The sequence below is a fragment of the Megalops cyprinoides genome, chromosome 5 (genome assembly GCF_013368585.1).
Source record: "Megalops cyprinoides isolate fMegCyp1 chromosome 5, fMegCyp1.pri, whole genome shotgun sequence".
Lineage (NCBI taxonomy): Eukaryota > Metazoa > Chordata > Actinopteri > Elopiformes > Megalopidae > Megalops > Megalops cyprinoides.
Window position 1 is genome coordinate 23,265,174 of NC_050587.1, and position 13,897 is coordinate 23,279,070.

General features: G+C 42.7%; 1 protein-coding gene across 1 annotated transcript in view; it reads left to right on the forward strand.

The window, feature by feature from the left end:
* The first annotated feature begins 7,207 nt into the window (after positions 1 to 7,207).
* Positions 7,208 to 13,897, forward strand: part of LOC118777712 (GTPase-activating protein and VPS9 domain-containing protein 1-like) — a 31,786-nt gene continuing 25,096 nt past the window's right edge. The window contains exon 1 of the mRNA XM_036528827.1: positions 7,208 to 7,415. The gene's annotated coding sequence lies outside the window, so the exon portion shown is untranslated. The remainder of the gene's footprint in view (positions 7,416 to 13,897) is intronic.

Here is a 13,897-nt window from a genome sequence, read left to right on the forward strand (position 1 = left end):
AAGGAGAGTAATAAGACACTTCTGATCTTAACTAGAAACATCTAGCATAACTTGTGATGTAGGATTTACCAGATCTTAGTAGTCTTGGTGATGATTTTGAACTACTCTCCTTTTCCATGTGCGAATTAATCTGCCAAAGTTTGCCACAGTAGACGCATTGTGAAAAAGCACAGTACATGTGTATTACAGCGGACTTCCAGTCATTTTTATGGTATAAGAACACAATATCTAAACTCTTAAGAACAAAATGAATTGAATAAGGGAAAGTGTATGAATTATTCATTGTTGCAGACATATGTTAATTATTAATCAGCACAAGAAAGCAGTTAAATGAACAATTCTATGCCAGTTTAAAGTATGTCCTAGCCTCCCAAGACAAGACCTTAGACAAAATGAGAAATTGCGATATAAAGAAATATTCTGTGTTCTGGCCATGAGGGTCTCCTGGCAATGTGAAGGGTGGTCGACTGCCATGCTACATACTGTACATTGATCTGCTGAACTGAAAGAAATTGCTGTCAAGCTCACCAATCAGCCTCATGTGGCAAAGGTTCAAACAGAGTCCTTCAGTACATCAGCTATTTACAGACATCGTTACCCAGGGAAAGTTACATTTTACATTTTATGTGATTCAGTTTAAGAACTTTGCTCATAAGAAGGCAATGTCCAACCTGGGATTGAATCCAGCTACATTTTATCCAGCAGGCCAGTTGTGTAGTCTCTAAACTAGTTCATAAACACTATTGTCAAACCATATCAGTTCACTTTATTTTATTATTTTCTTTCTTGCATCGTGTAATACATCTGTAGAACCGGGTCCAAACAATGGCCCTTGGGTGCTATAGGATCGATTGTCTTTCATTATTATTATTATTATTATTATTATTATCATCTGATACATATGTATGAAGAACAGTTTGACCCTAAAGCACATGCTACAGATACAGATACTTTCTCAACCGAGTATATCAAAGATGCAATGGGGACAATAATGTCATTGATTGCATGTTATTTTTATCATGATAATGGTTATTTTAATGAATATGAAGTAAACTGCTTGATAGCTTAATATTTTTGAAAAAAAAGAAGAAATATTTTGTTCCAGCAAATATCTATATATTCTATTTATTGCATTTAAATTTTTGACTACTGTTGAAGGGATTCATATTTTAATGATAGTTGAGTTGCAGTTTCCATGAGATAAAAAAGAGGAAAACCTCCCATTAAAACTGCAGGAATTTTGTTGTTCGCTCATTTAAAGAAAACATTCATCCTTTGTTCGAGTGTGCTATTTATAAACTATATTTAATAAAGGAAGTGGAGAGAGATAAGTCTGAACCTGTGTCTGTCTGCTTGTGGGTTGGATTCAACTCAGCCTTTTGAGGGGACGCTCATTTGGGCACAGTGTGCCCCTCAGTCATTGTGGTTCAGACAAAGGGGGCCTTTCAATGTCCTGCCATGCTAGAACAAGGAGTAGGGGCTGTGTTTGTGTGTGTGTGAGTTTGTGCATCCATGTATGCTGAGTTGCATAGGATAGCAAAAAAAATAAAAAATCAACTTTTGCGGGGACACATTGATCATCACCGTGTTTTCATTACATGATTTATTTTCATATATAGCCTACACATTTACAAATTGTCCACTTCTGCAGTTCGATATATATACTGCAGGGATCTGGGTTAAGTGTGTCACTCAAGGTTACAACAGCAGTGGCCCACCATGGTCCTGAGTCAGGAACATCCGGATTATAAACCAATCGTCAACCATCAGTACTGCCAAGGGTACTTTTGTTTCATCGAGGTGGGCTTGGCTAGGGTCAGTGTTTTAGGGGAAAGTCTCTGCCCCCACGCATTAGATCCAGAGATGCATTGAACCCTGCAGTCCTTCTGAAAACAGCAATGGCACTCAAGGGAAATCTTCCCTGCGGGTCTCCAAAATATAGGTCAGGTCAGCCAGCCAGGAGTGGGGGAGGGGAGAGGAAAGGAGATGGGATGAAGAAAGACTTCCAGTAGAAGAGTAAGGGGAAAAGGACATATGCTCACAATGACAACCATGCATTAGGGAAAAACAAAGGAAGACCAACCTTGAACTTGCTAAGGTAAATGTTTATAGAGGTTAATAACATAGGCATGAAGCTTCGTAGAGCTAAAGAAGGCACTTGAAGCTGAGAAATTAATAAAAACAAAATTGTAATCATTTGAAATGAGGTTTCAAGTGTTCTTGAGGCAGCAAACAAATGCCAAAACTCACGTGGGCCTCAGTATAGGCCAAAGCCATGCTGTTTCATTGTATTTTATGGCAATGTTTGCTTATGTGAAGGTTTGGGCCTCATCCTTAATAAATGACCAAAATTCAAAGTTCTCTCAAAGTTCAAAGTTCTCTTATTCACAAAGACTTCTCTGTCATTTCTTTGCAGCATCCTGCCAGGTGGTCATTTAAATGTTTTTAGCACTCCACATAGTCAAACTAAATGGCCAATTTGGTTTCTGCACTCGATCGACTGCTTCGGACAGACAATTCAGGAGATGCAAACAGTCTTTGGAGATGAATCGAGTTATTCCAGGATACAGGAGTTAATTACTGAACGCTTCCTGCAGAGAGGGTCACAGTCTACAGAATAACAGCCATAGGTCACGTGCTGCAGGATTTAAAAATATAATATGAAGACAGAGATAAGAAAGGAGGAAATGAAAGCTCAACCAAAGGACTATATTCAGTCAAAAGGTCAGTGGGGACCCAGCATTTTATTCACTTCGTTGACTATTATTGCTTAAAAGTCTTTCAGGACTGAGAGCTGGAGTGGAATGTATTGTCTAAAGATCTGTAACAGCGTTGGCCAACACGGAGGTGGACTGTTGTTGCTTCCGTGTCCTGGACTACTGCATCTAACCACTTTGTGACATTGATTCATATCAGACGTTTTTCTCTATGGGCGGCAGTGTAGCATAGTGGTTAAGGAGCAGGACTTGTAACGGAAAGGTTGCCGGTTCAATCCCCGCTGGGACACTGCTGCTTTACCCTTGGGCAAGGTACTTAACCCACTGGTGGCTCAGTAAATATCCAGCTGTATAAATGGATAACATTGTAAAGAACTGTAACCTATGTAAGTCGCTTTGGATAAAAGCGTCTGCTAAATGAATAAATGTAAATGAAAGGGATCTGACATAAAGGAGGGGAGAGTGAAAGGGAGAAAGAGGAATAGTTGAGCATAGAAGAAAAAGAAAGACAAAGGAGAACCAAAAGATGACAGAAAACGGGAATGAGAGGTGCAATACAGACTGAGCAAAAGAAGCGGGAAAGAGAGATGAGGGCAGAGGAGAGACAGCGACTTAGAGGAAATAAGGACAGTACAGTGGGGTTCTCATCTTTTCACATGTGCTCTGTATGTGATCTAAATCGAACCCCTTGCTGGCCACAATACCACATGACATGATCACAAGACTTTATTGGAGGAACCATGGGGGCCACACCCACTCCTCTGCCTGGCTGATGAATAATTCATGGTTGGGTATCTTTAAGCCAGGCCAGCTATAGGCATTGATGCAACCCTCACAGTCAGGGACAAGTCAGCAGGACTGGAGCTGGAATGACATCTGCACATTTTACAATTATGGATCTTGTAAAGCATGGTAAATACAGCCTGCAACCCATGCCATGAGGGTGCCTCCACTGTAACCCCAAAACATTCACACAATGACTAGATTACTCTGCATATTCATTACAGGGGGTACATTTATAAAGTTGATAAATACAAAGTCTTTCAATACAAAGCCATATACAATCACTGTGTTCTCTTATCCAAAAAAAAACTTTCACCACACTACTTTATAATGTCCCAAGCTCTACTGATGAAACAAAGTCAGAAGGCTGTGATTCAGAACTGACAGGTGTGTCTTTTCAGGTCTGTACTGGAGGAGTGATAGTGTAGGTACATGTAAAGAATACATGAAATTAGTCAATAAAACAGCTTCACATATTGACTAACACCTAATAATCCCACCCATCTTAAACTGTCTTACTGTTTTCATTGTCCTCACCATGAACTCTTTATTGACTGCATCACAGACTGTGACCTTTAACCTCACCTCTTATGCTTGGACCATCTGATGTTTCAAAATTTTAAAGCATTGTTAGTGATTTTAAGCTCATTTAAGGCTGTCAGGTTTATGTAAAGCCGTGTTTATTGATTAATTCATAGTATTAGTATTTGCATTAATTATTTAGCATTAATTGCAATACATTACTGTTCTGTTGAATATCAGTGCATTGCATTGCAAGTTAGGTACTGATTGTAACTTGCCTCTCTAGTGACTTATGTATTAGTATGCAGGCAAAAACCCACCGCTTGACACAGGTAGTGACTGCACACAACTAGGTCTATAGGATGTATAGACCAGATTTGGGCTCTGCATTATTGCATGGATCACCAGTCAAACTTTTCCCTGTTGCTCAGGCGCTCGCTGGTAACACCCAACTGAGTGGACATAACCAGACCAGTATTCTCAATCATTTCAGCATAGTCACTGTGATATCTTTGAAAATTCATCTTAAATCAGATCTGAAATATTTCATTCATGACTGATTATTTGGCACATTATTTTAAACAATGCAGCTTTTAAGATCATCGGGTAATAATATACATTTAAAGGTATATCAAACAACAAACAACATTTTGGTTATAAAAAATGTTTCAATGTCCTACAAAGGCTTCTACTTTCAGATGTTTGTCTCAAAGTGTTGAATAGGATGAGGAAGCAGCCATGCAGACTGAGTCCTTGCCTTTTAAGCCAATCAAAATTGCTGTATAAAGCTGTCTGGAAGACTTGAGTGACCGAATGCTGTCCTCCTGCAGGTGTGTTCTTGTAATTATGACACATACAGCTTCCTGACTTGTTAAAAATGTTTGCATGAGCTTCTCAATTGTAATTAAAAGTCATGAACCTGACAAATAACTTGTATTATATGAGTAAAATATTCAGCTGTATTAAAGGTCTACTGGTAGGCTGAAAGGTAGGCTGAAAGTGTTTTGCCAAGCACATAAAAAATAATATTTTTGTAATTGACTTACTTTTTTATAAATAAAATACATTTTTATATATTTTTTATAAATATCACACTACCCTACATTCAGACAGAGAAGATCGGGCATTAAAGCACAGAACCCGTGGAAATGACTTCACCTTGAGGTCTAATCCAAAAGGGCCACGTCTGACATTTCTGTATTCTGTGCAGCAGTCGATAATGAACTGCAAACAACCCCCTTAGAATGCCAAATAAATGACAAAGGCTGATGCTCACGGTCAGAACACAAATGCCAAATACGATAAGCTTTTAAACACAAGTATGTCTCCGACGCTTGAGGGTGACAACCTCGCAAACGTGCACATAACAAACGAAAACAAAACGAAAATCGCAAGACCGCACTAGGCAGTCGAAGCTACTAAGAGGGAGGTGTGATCAGCGCGTGACCATCAACCGGCCAATCAGAATGCCACAGCGACATTACCTTTGACAATTGTGACACTTAATGACTCGTGACGTGCTGTGAAAATATTAAACATATAACTAACTATTAAACATGTAATGCACACAACTATAAACTAGCGTAGTTAAAGTGACCAAACTGTCATTGGGAGAGGCATACAACTCGTTTCTGCAATCATAGAACTGCATTTTCAGTATACAAACTAAAATAATGACTTGGCCGAAACCTGCAGTGACATAGAACCTATAAAAATTTAACACATGAGACATTGCACGGAACACTTTCCGAGTTCATTGTTACTGTACATCGCCACCTTGTGGATATTTCCATCCACATCCATTGCACTTGGTTGCAAATTAGGCTTCATCAGTCCTAACGATTGCTTATTAAATCACTGCATGGCAGCGCTAAGCATGACTGTTATTTTCCACTGTTGTTGCTTCATAGTATTTTACAGGCCTATACATCGATTAACTTATTGGCGTAGCCCTGGTGCTATCTGGAGTTACAGCGTTTTTTTTTCCTGAGAGTGCAGCGTGGATTTAAAATCGTAAACTGATCTGAGCTGTACTTGACTGTAAATAAATATTTCAAAGCGCCTTGAACAATAAACAGTTAGACAGAACTTTTTATTATTTGTCTAATTACTACTGTATTTGCAAAAAAAAAAAGCTTAATTTATTGCTACATAATTTTTTTTAACGGTACGGTGTTTATCTAATACTGAGTTTTTCAACCAGTGGTTGAGTACCCTTAAGGATACTTTATATGCTTGGGGTCAAGGTAAATAACTATGTAATAAAGCTGAAACAGCAGACACAGTCAAGGGGTGCACGCTTCTTTTTTGGGGGGGGGGGGGGGGGGGGGCGACAATACCAGAAGAAGCATGAGAACACCTGGTCCAATGAACTAGGATTGCAATACAGATAGGGACTCGTCCAACCAGCAGTGCACAACTTGACATTAGCTACGTTAGTCCAAATTTGCAGTGTGGGTTCTGACATGAAATGGTATCCGTAGAGCTATAACCTATACATAATACTACCTGATACACAATACGATACATAATACTACTATAAGCTATAACCTACCTCCACTTCGAGTCTTTGTGTCATCAGCGCTGGTCTTCTTCAGCAAATGCACACTGAATGACAGAATAGTTTGAATATATTGCCACTAGCCGCTGAAGGCGATGGTATTTAGGAAAGGAAGAGTAACATACACAACTTGCTCTTCAAATATCGTTATAACTGTCAACATCTTGACAAAAGCAAGCATGTAAGTAATGCATGATCTCCCGATGTGACCTTGCGCCCAAGAAAAGCCGTGCAGATTTACCAGTTATCTACGCCTGCTCAGGTAAGATAAAACAAAGGTCAGACAATATACCTGGATAAAAGAATAACTAGTAGGTAAACTAGACATTGCAAATTAAACTTAATTTTAAACAGTAAATCAATAGCCAACATAACTTTTGGCTGTTTGCAAAGATCAGCGATAAGATTCAAAGGTAAAGTTTGAATGGAGTATGATAGATGATGCAGCATATGCCTTGTGAATCGCTGTTGTGATTTCCGTCATCGTTTTACTCAATCTTGCTCATGACTACGTAGTTCATACCGATTGTGTGCTTTTCTGGTATTCGTGCAAAGGTGAGTAAAACTACAAGTCCCACGTCACAAAGTCATCTGCTTTCTCAGTGCGCGTGCGGGAGGAGCGTGTCTTTCTTTAATGACAGCAAACGGCTGAGTGCTGTTGTGGGTTAGTGAAAGGGAGAAAGCCAGCTAGCTAGCTGGCTAGTTAGCGAGCTGTCTAGCTAACATAACAACACGGTTTGAAAAGGGAGAGAAAAATACGACTGCAACTACGACCAGCAAAGCATAAAGCAGTCGTACGGTGAAATCCCGGAAAACGCTTCACACCTTTTTCTGTAAGTAGCTGTACTACCTAGCTGTCTGGCTAATCGTTGAAGGCACCTTGCATCGGGGATTTTTTTCAGTAGCTAGGGTTAGCTGTCAGTTAGCTAGCTAGCTGTACTAGTAATACTATCCATCGGCAGGGACTTTATTTAAAGATTGTCAGGCTTGTTCGTGAAGGCCTACCTTGATGTACAAGTGTACAATGAGATACAAACCAAGTGACTAACACAAATGTCGTTGACTGGTGTATAATTTCAGACTCATTCTCGAGTATAGGCAGGGTTATTTTTTCCTGTTTTACAGGTCCGTACTGTGCGAATGCTATACGTTATGGCTTGCTAGCATGTTGCTGCTTAGTTTCGCCCAATAATGGAACTTAATATTGTTGCCAAAAAACATGTCGCCGGTGTTGTTGATCAAGGTTTTTTTTTTTTGGTCCAGATTTACAAGTTAACATAGCCGTCTGGCCATACCTAGTTGTTGGTAGGTGCTAACTTCTTGGGTGAACTACACGGTAACTCACACCGCAGCAACACCCAAATGTGATTGTCAGCTGCCTGGTGCCTGCACTGGTTGCGGGTTTCCTGTGAACTCAAATCATGCTATTTTTTTGTTTCTTGTTGGGTAAGCGGGTAACGTTAGCTAGCTAGCGAACTTTTTAGATAACTTTACTGTAGCGAAATGGATTCTCCACTGCTAGAGCTTGCTGTTTCTTGTAAGCAGTCTCGCTGGGGGGGGGGGGGTTGGCTTGTGTTCCTGCTTTTGCTTTTGTCCAAACACAGCGTTTTGTAACTTTGCTGAAGTCGTTAATCAGGCTGCTAACACGGTAACCCTGTGTTTGTCATGGACTGAGGCATTTTACTGCGGTTTTTTAAGACATCCTTGGGTAGTCTGATAACACTATGTGGATGGATGTGTCTACAATGGTTGTTAAAGATTTAATGAATGAACAGGATGGAGGCAGGAGGTACGTTTGATCATTCACGAATAATGATAGGCAGCTGAAGATGTGGTATTGCTAAGTGTAGATGTCATGATGCAGAATTTCCAATTTACACCTGCGGCCTATTTCATTGTGAATATGAATTGTAAATGACTGCAAAGTCTGTTTAAAAAAGTCTTGACCCATTGACAGTTCTCCATGACATGCACACCACACACAGGCATGACATGCACACACACATTTTTGTAGCAGCTCTTGAACCTGAAGGGGAAATAAAAACATCAGGTAGGTGAATTCCAGTGTTACGTCACACACACACACACACACACACACACACCATTTTGAAGAGATTGGCTTCTGCATTTCACAGTCCAGGCCTAATAGGTGTGTATGTAAATGTGTGTGTGTGAGAGAGAGATCAACTGGAGTCCGATGACTTACCCCAGTCTTTTGCCTCCAAAGCCTGAAAAACAAAAGCTTCCGCGTGTCCTGTGTGTTCTGTCCAGACAGCCGTATGACGCTGTGGCAGAAGCAAGTCAGTGAAGCCGTTACACTGCGTGACATGACATTTATTTGTTTGGTCATGCAGGGAAATGTACATAGCTCACATCTGACACTGTGTGAATGAAAAGCCACTGGATACTTAATGAAGCAATTCGGTCCGGGTAGTTTATTCATGGGTACAAGTGTGTCTCCAGCCCCTGCCCCTCCTCTTTTCCATCCCCAGTTTTATTTATTTACTTATTATTTTTTGGGAGGGGGGGCTGTCTGCTGCAGTTTTGGAATAGTGCAAACCTCTCTTAGAGCAGTGTCGCAGAACACAGACAATGTATGAATGGAAGGTGTTCTGAATGACTGTGCTAGGCTGTCCAGTGAGGTGCTCTTGGCAGTGGGGAGAAGCATGTCACGCAGACTGTACCATGACATGTTACAGGGAGAAAGGGAAGATAGTGCCAGGCTACAACACAAACTGGAAATGGACCTGTTTTGTTTAGTGTTAGGAAGAGCTTATGAGATATGGAGTTCTGCGTTTATATGATGAATTCAGCTCGCTCAGATGTACTAGCCATTCACATAGCCATGCTATAATGCTGATCCCCTGAGTCACACTTCTTGAAAAAGACGTGCCTTTCAAAATGTATATTATCCAGTATGAGTATGTTACTGCTGTTAATCCGTAAAATGATGGAATAATCAAGGAGTGAAAAGCTTGGGTGACAGCAAAAGCAGTGGATGAAATGGTAATATGCTCTTTGTAATTAGGAATTCAGATTGATGTGTCTTATCACAGAAATTCAGAGCATAGAGTAGAATGTAACTGCTGTGGAGGGTAGTGGTGCTGTCAGTATGGCTGTAGTGAAGGGCGTGAGCAGTCACCCCACCCGGCCTCAAACCCAGGTCTACAGGGTACCAGACCTGCAGCTTGACCGCAACGCAATTGGTATGGCAGTCAGAGCGCATACTCACCTGTAGTGACAGCACTCTGTCACACTGCCCTCCCCTTCAGGAAGCACGCCCATACACTTCACGCACAAAGTCGTACCTCGGGCATTCCCCCAACGTACTTCTCCCATCCCAGGGTGCCCCACTCACTAGTGCTCCACCCATCTCTGGGGTCCCTCACCCCGGGGTCAGCCTAACCTGGGGGTCTCTCATACAGCTCACACACTGGGCATGCCTCCAGTGGCCTCATGGCAAGCCATCGCACTGCTGACACCATATGTAGTGAAGGACGAGAGCATTCACCCCACCCAGCCTTGAACCCCGGTCTACGGGGTGCCAAACCTGCTCCTTGACCGCAGCACCAAAGGCTCATTGGTACGGCCGTCAGAGCACACACTCAACCATAGTGACAGCACTCTTGGCGTCGCGGTCAAAGTCGCATGTTTGGTACCCAGTAGACCCAGGTTCGAGGCCGGCTGGGGTGACTGCTCTCGCCCTTCGCTACACCCTCTCAAAAGATTCAGTTTGGTTTCTTTATCCATTTTCCAGCTGTTTGTTTTTTTTAAATACAGTAATGTAACCATAGTAAGGGGGAACTGATGATTGAGTGCCAATCTGCAGGAAATTAGCCTTGTCCTGTCTCTGGCCGTGAAAGCAAAGATGTGGATGGTGGATGCTACGGATCTGAAGAGTGCCATTCGTGCCTTGAATGGGACTGGGGAGCTAGCAGAGATGTAACAGCCCTTTGACGTGCAGGGCTCCGGGGAGACGATCTGCTCTGCATTAGCCAAGGGTCACCTGTCGCTATCAGCACTGACAGCCAGAAAGCGCCTGCCTCGGCCACTACAGTAAGCCTGGCTTTGTGACACTGAGACGGTGAGACTGCAGTCAGCCCGTGGAAGTGTGCTTCCTCTCAGTTCAGCGGCAGGGGAACGGCGATGCGTGCGTGCTGTGGCTCGGCGGCTGACGGGGGCGGCGGGAGGGGTGTTCACACAGATCTCGTCAGGTTACTGTTCCTTGTGTCACCCGCAAAGGGACTTCTGTCAGAGGTGGCTGCGCCTGGCCAGGGTGATGACACCTGATCTTTTCCGGGACAAACTGGAGCAAGTTGCAGACAGGGGTCTGAGAAATGGGGGTGGGATATGACCTAGAGTCATCGTCTTCTGAGAAGCACGATTTGCTGATTTTTTGGCGGCCAGTCTCGTGGACTGTCAGTCGCTTTCCCAGTTTGTCTCAGTCAGTTTGTCAGGCCTGTCGGTCAGTATGTCAGTTAGTGAGCGAGGCTCGTTTCCTGGCTGCCGGTTGGCGTATACAGGAAAGCAGAACTGCCTGTGTGTCCACTGCTCTGAGAATACTTTCACAATGAAGGTTCTGGTTATATGTGTACATCCCTGTCCCAAAGCTCTCCCACCCCAGAGCATATTTCAGATCAACCACACCTGGCCTTGAACTGTCTTAGAGCAGGAAGTAGAGCACACCGTGTGATACATCCAACCTGAATGAGGGTTTAAGCCAGTAAAGTTGCATAACATGTGGGAGTGATACTGGAAGTGTGTCTTTTGTAATGTGCATTATTTACTCATTGACGTGCACATTATAGTCTTCTCTGTTGGCTAGTGTAAACCATTAGGAACATATAGGCTGTGATGCAAGGTAGAACCAAACATATATCCTACCTGTGTAATCAGCAGTGTCTTCCAGAGGTAGACGCATTATACATCACTCTGTCAGATTCTTTTGTGACAATGTTTGACATGTTCTTGCACACCAGGCCCAATACTGGACTTGAAATGGATTTCATGTGGCTTTGTAATATGTGATAGGGATATTCTGACTCCCTGTGGGATCAATATCATCACATATTCTAATGTGGAAACTTGACTGGCATAAATGCAGTTTCACACCATAACAGTGTTTACAACTGAATGTTTACTAAAGAGGTTCAGGTTATTCACCTTGCTCGTGAATATGACGGTATTGCCGCACTTGGGATGTGAGCCTGCAACCTTCTGGGTTCGAGCTACCCCTGACTGTTTCCCTACAAGTTTAAATGTAGAATCAATTTTTAGTTCAGGTTTATGTTCGTCCTCATGAAAGATAAACTACTAGGCTGTGCAGTAGTAGCTGCAAATGCTGAAATGGCTTTTCCGTAATTATCAAAGTAAAAAAAGATGCGCTGTCAGAATAGAACTCTGATCAGCTCAAATGGCTCAAAGCTAAATATCCCAACAGATGAAGTAGATTGCTTGGCATTTGTGTGTCTTCTCTTACTGATGGCTTTTTTTGAAGGCTGTTCAGAAACTTTTTTTTTTTTTTTATGAGCAAGACATCAGAGGTCCTTCCCGTTAAGTGTGATGAAACAGTCCCCCAAAAAACAAAAAACATGCTACCAGCCCTGGAGTGCTGACTTCTCGCACCTGTGTCTGGGCGCTCACTTTTCACCCTGGGGGTTTGAATGTTGAGAACTCTGACCTGGGCTGAGAGGTGCCTAAGTCAGTCTGCCTTCAATTGTAAGACAAAAGGGCTACCCCAGGAACTACAGATGAATATAACTGGCTGTGCCATTGCTAAGCAGCAACAGACCAAACTGGTCAATATTGCAGACAATGCCATGGGTTTAAATGAATGACAAAGCTCATTGCAGTTAGATCGAATCTGGTATTACTGAGCTTTTCACACTGTTCTGCATGAGCAGACAGACTAGGAGGTCTGTCTCCGAGAGACCCATGTGCAGGGTGTGTGTAAGAGAAGTGAAAACAGGACCTTCGCCGGGTGCAGTTCTCAACGTGCACTGGAAGTGAGAGTGTTTGAGAAGCTAAAAATGGCACCCCGTTCTACTGTGGTTCGGTTGAGTTAAAAGGATGTGGGTTCGTAAACACTAATGTTATTACTTCACCTGCTCCAGCGCTCAGATGTTCGTCATTTGGCGAGCAGCATGCACCACCTTAGCATTTCCTGCCTATTGCTTCTGTTTAGAATTAGTCCCTGTGGGCGTTTCGCTTAACTGCTCTTCTCTTTTTTAGAATTTGGGGGTGGGGGTGGGGAGTGGTTCTCTCAATGTTGAATTCATGCAAACATTAGCCCACGTTTTTTCCAACTCAGTACAATTTTTTTTATTTAGTGACCACCAAGCTAATGATGTTTTGTTTAAAAAAAATGTTAATACTTGTGTAAGCTGTCCATGCAAAGTCGATGGACAGTGCATGATAGTTTGATTCAGTGATCCTCTCATTCCTGTAGTAAGTGTCTGTACTGCTAGTCTTTGTTACAGGAATGCTTTGGAATAGTCACAAGTATTTTAGCTGTGAGAGTTGATTCAGCGACTCACGCATGGAAGCCTTCTGCTTCATACTCATTATGAGGCAGTTCAGGAAATTGATTACCTCATTAGCAGGTAGCACTTTGGTCATTAGTCAGTGTGTCCTGTATTGGATTTGTCATAGCAGTATTCTCTCTCTGTCGCCCATATATTAGGCCTAGTCATTTTTTAATTCTTTCTCTGCTTTTTCAACCCATGTGGGAATCACCAGCTGTACTCTGGGCTTGATTCTTCACACGCCCTCTATGCATATATAGCAGCACTGAAGTGAGGGGAATGCAGTCCTCTAGTAGACTCGGAGGCATCTAACAGCTGTTTTTGACACTGCAAGTCCCACAGTGCACCACGGGAGGGAACATCCTGATTGGAGGATGGGCGGATCCTTGCTGTCATCACCAGGGGACTTTGTAGGCACCTTACAGTCCGTTAGGGGGTACTGTAACATACCCATCCCAACTACTGCCAGAATGATACCAGTTTGCTCTGCTTCCGTGGCTCCCAGTCAGTATTGGCAGATGGCGTGGCTGGGACCGAATCCGGGCCGTAGGGCTCAGCCTGTACTTGGAACCATCGCTTTTGTCTTCGACATTTCTCTAGTGTTCTCTTGTTCCGCTTTGCTTTGGTCCCTCTCCCACTCTTTGTCACCCTCTCCCTCAGATTACTCTGGTCCCTGTTTCTCTCTCTCTCTCTCTCTCTCTCTCTCTTTCCCTCTATGCTCCAGCGCTATAAGACATTTCACTGAAAGCTGATTGAAGACCTTCCTTTCCTTTAAGGGGCCTCCCTAATTA